Source organism: Molothrus aeneus, chromosome 9 (genome assembly GCF_037042795.1).
Source record: "Molothrus aeneus isolate 106 chromosome 9, BPBGC_Maene_1.0, whole genome shotgun sequence".
NCBI classification, from domain to species: Eukaryota; Metazoa; Chordata; class Aves; order Passeriformes; family Icteridae; genus Molothrus; species Molothrus aeneus.
Genome location: NC_089654.1, coordinates 18,838,481 through 18,845,521, shown reverse-complemented (window position 1 = coordinate 18,845,521; position 7,041 = coordinate 18,838,481).

Here is a 7,041-nt window from a genome sequence, read left to right as displayed (position 1 = left end):
CAGAGCAGAAAGAGGCAGAATTTTTGACTTGTCAGAAGAGTCCCTGAACAGATGAGCAGATCAGTCCAGACAGACACATGTAATGAGGGTGTGGAGAAGAGGCAGACAGGGAGAGCGCTGGCATGAGTTGACTGACAAGTTGGAACAGTGGAGCACAAGCTCTTTTCCTTCAGGAGCTGCCAACTCTTTGTTTTAATGTGCTCGGTTAGCGTGCCACTGCTTCTTTAACTGTTAAATGCCCAAAACAGACTCTTACAGGACCACAGTTGAAATAAACTTTTATTGTGTTCCTATTTATCTTTCCTTTCTTTTTCTATACTACTGGTGATAAACAGATATTTTAAACTTATTAATATTAAATATTGAAGTTTATTATTTAAATTATTTATCTTATTTCACCAGTATATTTTAACCTGTTTTAATATTAGCATTGTAGATGGCATGGAGTTTTTTTGAGACAGCTGTTTCAATTTAGTTTTGTAGATGAAATTTCTAGAAAAGCTGTATTCATAGCTGGAAGAGTTTTAGAACTGCTAACCTGAAGTAAGATAAACTTTAAGCAGTCAGGTCTTTCATTAAATGCAAGTGTTAATCTGTGCAATTACTGGTCAGCTATCTGGGACTCAGGGGAAGCTTTGTCTAAGTAAGGATTTCAGGATCATCACTGTAGTGTTACCGAGATGAATCTAAAATGCTGGTGGCTCTCAGGCTGGATTTTTAGTCAGTTGACTTCCTGCAGATTTCTGCTGAAAACAGCATTCTGTGCCTTAAGGGATGGTGCACATTTTGACCTTTCCAATTACCTGAGTGAGAGTCAGCTGTCCAAAATCAATCTAGGAAACTTGCAGAACAAGTGGAACTGCCTTAGTAAAATCCAGTTGTGGAAAGAATTCTAAGCAAATCAAACAGCATAAAGGTGTAATGTGAATCTGGAATCCCTTTGTTACCTTCAGTATCACGTAACTTAAGTCTTTGTAAGGACACCAGCAGAAGAGTCAGTCAGCATGTTTGGGTTTTTCCTGCTAATTCACTGACATGACTCAACTCAGCAGGATTTGGTGACAGGGTTTATTTTACTTGTTGGTACAGTGACCTGAAGCTGAATGGCAAATCAAGCTCATTATTAGCAAATTATAAGATGCTACAGAATTGAACACTTGATGGTGAAATTGCAGTCTTATAATTCAATAGAAACCAATATTTAATTTCAATTTCCTCCTTTCTAGTATGTCATCACTCCTCTGTATACTTGAGCAGATTTCCCCCTTCTGCATGGGTATTAAGGATTCATTAATGTTTTCTTTATACTCTGATCCACCCTGAGGTTTTGTTCAAACTTGCAAAGACCCCATTTTTAATCTCCAGTGAAGAGTTAATTTCTATTTTTAAAATATTAATATATGCTTTGTTTGTTCAGCATCTGAAATGTTAAAAATTACAATATTAAAGCAAATGCAAAGTTCAAAGGCAAGTATATTGAGGTGTATCAAGAGACAGATTATATGTGAGTTGAAATAAGTTTGGTTTATGGATAAGAGAATAAATTCAACCACCTCGTGAAAATAAATATATTGTTGCTGCAGAAGCCAATAGAGAGAGTTTTTCTGTTTAAGCTTTCATAAGTTAGTATAGCCTGCTTTACCAAACACTGAAAAAAACCAAAACCAACTTATTTTACCTTTGTCCTCTGTGAAGTTCATCTTAAATATTAAGTGTGTAGGTGGACTTGAGAATGTTTAAAAATATTTAAAGCAGCAATGGATTACATCAGAAGTAAGAATATCTGTTTTGGGCCAGAATCTGTACAGTGAAATAAATGGGATCTATGCTCAATGGGTGGAGGAATTAGATCTGTATTTCAAGATCAAATTAAAATCAATAGGCTTGTATTGCTTAGAATTTTTATGGTCTAAAATATCGTCCTAAATTTATGCTTGAAAATTATTTGTTTATAAAAATCCTACTTGTGGATGTTATACAGTTACAGACTGGAAAAGTATTTAGCATGTCTTTCCCTAAACCAAACCAGGTAATCTGAAGGTTTCTAGAATGTTGCTTCTGTTTTTAGGTGACCATTATTAAGAAAGTATGTAAAACCCATTTTAAATATTTTAAATTGTTTGAATCATATATATCCCCCTCTTAGGCAGGATTTGTTGTTCAGTCAGTAGGTTGTTTTCCAGTTATCTTAATCCTATTCTAAATGGGATTTATATGCAAGAGAAGAAATGGACCAGCTGTCATTTTGTCTGCCCGGTAAGCCTGCCTTACCAGTAGGAGTATCCATGGAGTAAAGGTTAGAGCAGTGAATCTGAACAGCTGTGTTTTCAGCCCATAGGATTCTTGGAACAAGGTTTCTCAGAACCTGCCTGCCAGGAACATATTCAGAGGAAACCGTCTACCTATTCTGCAACTTTAAGAAAAAGTTTCTTTTTCTTTTGGTAGAATAGATTCCATAAGTGATGCAGAAAATGATTGTGTATCATATAATGAGTCATACATGTTGGATTTTTTTTGCTTCACTTATTTCTTTGTTTGTTTTCCTTTTGCACTGTGTATCATTTTGGAATAATAATGCAAATTTGCAGCACAAGGTGAGAGAGTTCCATTATGAAGTCTTACGGAAAAGGGGTTGCTAATTTAGAAGAATGCAATATCATGAACCAAAATCTAGAAGGACCATAGAAGCACTTTCACAGCTGAAAATGCAAGATCTGTTGTTCATTTCTGGAGCAATGTCTGAGTCCTGGAATGGTCTTGATAACTGTACTGGCTTTCTCTGGCCATACTCTACATACAATATCAGCCTCAGTTCTACTCTTGCTCATTGTACTGGGATTTCTTTTGAAACACGTAACTAGCCTAAGGTACAGTGAGGTATAGATTATTGTGGTAGCAAACAATTGCCTCTGAGAAGAAACATTGCATTAAAGGTAAGGAAAAAGAAGCTTTCAGTTTTTCAAAAAGTGAGTGGAAGTTGATTACTTGATTAGTGAAGTGAATGGAGTTGATTAGATCATTATCAGCTGTAAACATAGCCTACACTTTCTGGAAAGAGTGGTTACTGAGGTCATTAATTCACATTTTATTCATCTTAACTAGTTTGATAATTTTGCTTTGTGATGAGCTGCCTTTGGTAAATGTGTTTGAAACACAAAAACGGTGTTTTGGACTCAGTACCAAAAGGAATTCTATATTCTTACACTGAGCAAATGAATTGCCCCTATGCATTTGTCTACATGTAGCCTTGACTCTGACAGCAGGAATAGGGAGGAGATAAATTTCATTGAAGGTCTCTCAATAGAAATGTTTACTGCAGCCATCCTGTCAATTGGCCCAAAAGTCTGTTATTGGGGGTGCCTCAACTGATTGAGAGTCAGACCCTTCTCCAGCTAGAACCCCAGTTTTGCATTTTGCAGGTGGAAAATAAACCAACAAGAGATAGAAATTTGAAAATGTAAATAAGGGTCACATCCCTCCATCAAATTATACATTTGAAATTATTAAAAAATGTATAAATTTTAGGATCTTAGAGAAAGTTTATAACAAAACATGTGCCAACTCTCAGAGGGATTAAATTTTGCTTTGAAGCCCAGTTTTGGAGGAGTAATGCCCTACTAGGCAAGTCTTTGAACATAATGAATTTCTTGGGTCCTCTCACTGAAACAAAACAATATCCAAATATCTCAGATTTATACAGTTTTATGAAGCTAAATTCTACCTCATTTACTTGTTTCAATAGATACACACCCTAAATCTCTGGGAGGAAAAGCCTTGGACTATTATGTTTCAGTTGGTACAACTCCCTTCCTGTTGCTATTCATAACTATAAATGTATTACTTCTTTAAACTCAAACTAAAACCCCAACTATTTGTCATTATCATCAGGTTTCTTTAGCACATTGATTTTTTATTTTTTGGTATATCTGCTGCTCAGGCATCTTTCAATGCTATGGAGAGGTTTTAGAATGCAGCACAGGCTTAGGTGTCCCTTCTGTGGTAGGGGTCTATCTTATGTTGATAAGACGCAGTTAAACCCAGCTAACAGTGCTATTGTGCTAAATATGGACCATCCTGCCCCTCTTTTCTAAAATTACACAGTGAACTTTGTTGAAGTATACTGATTATTTTTTAATCAGTTAGCAATGTTTTGTGTGGCATTTTTATTCCCAGACTTGTCTGTTCTTAGTCTTGCGTACTTTATGAACCTCTGCATGTGGGAGGCTTTCCAAAGCACCTTTAACACTGTTGTGTCTCATCTAAAAATCCCACTTCAGTGAATAGTTTAAGTGTAATTACTAAGGTGATATCAAGTGTGAGACTCTTAATAGAATGTGTTCAGGTGCCCAGGTAAGTGATAGGACTGTGTTTGTTTTGTGGTCATTTGGGGAGTTTTTTCAGGGTTTTTTTTGTTTGTTTTGTTTTATAAATGTAAACTGAAACAAACCCACAGAATCAGAAATACTCAGGATGGGTGCCTTACACATGTTGTGGAACACATTGCTCACAACCTAGCATTTTCCAACTGCTGCAGATATGCACTTCTAAGAATAGGGCAGAGTTTTAAATCCTACCCAGCCAACTGCGTGGGGAATTTTTAGCCTGGCTCTAAGAACCATCTTTAGTTATTGCATAGTTTGGTTATGTTTTATTAAGTGAAAACAAACCGCCCCATAACCAGGGCCAAATCCTGCAAAAAAGTAACAAAACAGGTACTGTGCTGTCCATAACAAGGAAACTACATCTCGTATGCTTCTGATTCTTATTTTGTGAGGAGAGCACAATGAGGACAGTTGTGATCATTGGATATAAGAGACTTCAGTAGGATGGCAGAGCAAAATTAGGGCCTTGCAGATGGATTTTTGTGAACACTTAGTGCCAGGTGTACCTGTGCCACAGTACCGAGTGCTGCTGGTGAAAGCCTTAAAAGTACAGACAATTTGGTCTAGAAGATGAGCTGAAGTAGGAATTCCTGATGAGAAAAGCTCTTTCTGCAGCTGGGGAGGGTGTGGTGTAGAAGAGGCAGGGACAAGACTGGAGGTGGTGAAGGCATTGAGCAGCAGTGTGGGTGACGTCAGCTGGCTCCCTTCTCCCGAGGCATGGGCAGAGCTCTCACGCTGCTCCTTTGAGAAGCTGCTTGACAAGTCTGTGCCTGTAGCACTGGAGCTCAGACTTCTGCAAGATGGGATGAACCTTATCTGATTGCTCCCAGCAGAGCAAAGAGTTACTGCTTTCTCCTCCCACACTTCCAGCCACATTTTCCTGTCACTTTCCTTCATCTGATTCATCTGTGAAGCAATTATATTTGCTAATCTGTCAGGAAAGGAATTAAAAAGAAAATTTGAAAACAAACCTAAATCCCCAAATCCATGAGTATCCACTATGTCAGTGAGCTGAATAGGCTCAATAGGAGATGACAGGAACAGTAGTATTAGGGAGTAAGAAGAACTCTAATTCTGATCAGGAGACAAGCAGCAAGAGAAGAAAGATGTAGGAAATGTGACTTCTGGCAGCAGTGAGACGAACTCAGCCAGCTTGCAGGCCTCAGGCTTACCTCACTGAGTGGTCCAGGGACCACAAGAGACCTCATGTTGACATGTATGATAAGCATGTATGCTTAGCTATTTATCTGAAGCTTGAAACTGCTGTGAAAACACGATGACTTCAGACACTGGCAATCCTTCCTGTACTTCCAGATATTAAGTATCCTCCGCTGTGGGTGGGCAAAAAATATCCCACGTACAATTTGTTTTGCGTAAGTCTTTCCAAGTATTAATGGAAAAAAAACCCTGATAAGATTATGCAAAACTTTATTGTTAGCAGAGGTGATAAGATTGTTTATGTCAGATGATGAGTGTTGCAAATCCAGGCCTAGTTTCTTCATTGAAGGTCTGTTTTTTGCTGAGGAGTTTGTTATTTGGAAGCAGTGACTGAGGAAAAACTCTCAGCTTGTCAGTCACTCAGACTGTTAATGTCAGCTGTCCCCTGCTTGTTCGCAGTGCCAGGAGGTCACCTCAATGACACGGGGCTCTGGCAGCTGCCGCCGGCTGTGCTGGGTGCCAGGGCAGCAGCTGAGCCCAAGGAGTCATCCGGATGCCTGTGACAGTATGTCACCAACTCTTCTTTTCCAACAGATCCAAATATTTCACTGCTGCTTCACACAGCATTGTACATTTACTTAACCCTTTATCTTAGAGTGGTGATTATTAACCAGGAGCAAAAAATGTGTTGTAATACAGTTTCCTTATTTTTCATGGAAGTTTTGTTTTGATTGTCAGGATTTCAGACCTGTTTCATAGCTACATTTTCTAATCAGAAAGGTATTGTTGTCCTTATTTTCACCTGAATCTGAAGTGGATCCTCTTAGTGATATTCTGCTCTTTGCTTGGTATTTGCTTCTGGTGAAATTTTGTAAGAAGTTTGAACTGATATACTGGCTCTGTGGAGCTGAAGGAAGACATCCTGCTTCTGTCTCCATGTACCATATTCCCACAGGTAATGTGGCTGTCTGCTCATTGAATCTGCTCACTAAGCTGGCTGAGATGTAACCAAGCTAAAAGGTGGTTATTGCTATGCTGATGAGTCAGATCATTGCCCAGGGAAGCCTGATGAGTGCCAAAATGTGGTAAAGAGAGGATAGGAGGTGAAACTGTGGCTACTGAAAAATGCAAAGGAGCAGGAAAGAGCAGTGGAAGAGGAGGGACAAGTGGGAAGAAAGGGAAAGTGCTAAGCTGTTAGATAAAACAAGCTGTTAACTGTAAATTTACCTTTACAGACTATGTAACACAATGTATGGAAGCTTTCTTTTTTTCCTTTTCTTCCCCCCTGGAGGTGAATAGGCCTTTGAAACACTTTCATTAGATCAAAGGTCTTATTACCATTCATGAATGCAAAGAATAATCTGGTTGTATGAAAGAATATTTTGGGGACCATAAAAGTTCTTTTCTAGTCATATCTTCTTAAGATGTGAATGGGCTCCTTACCCAGTGACTTAAGGAGAGCCAAGCTAATCTGCATATGATGGCACTGCTTCATTAGATA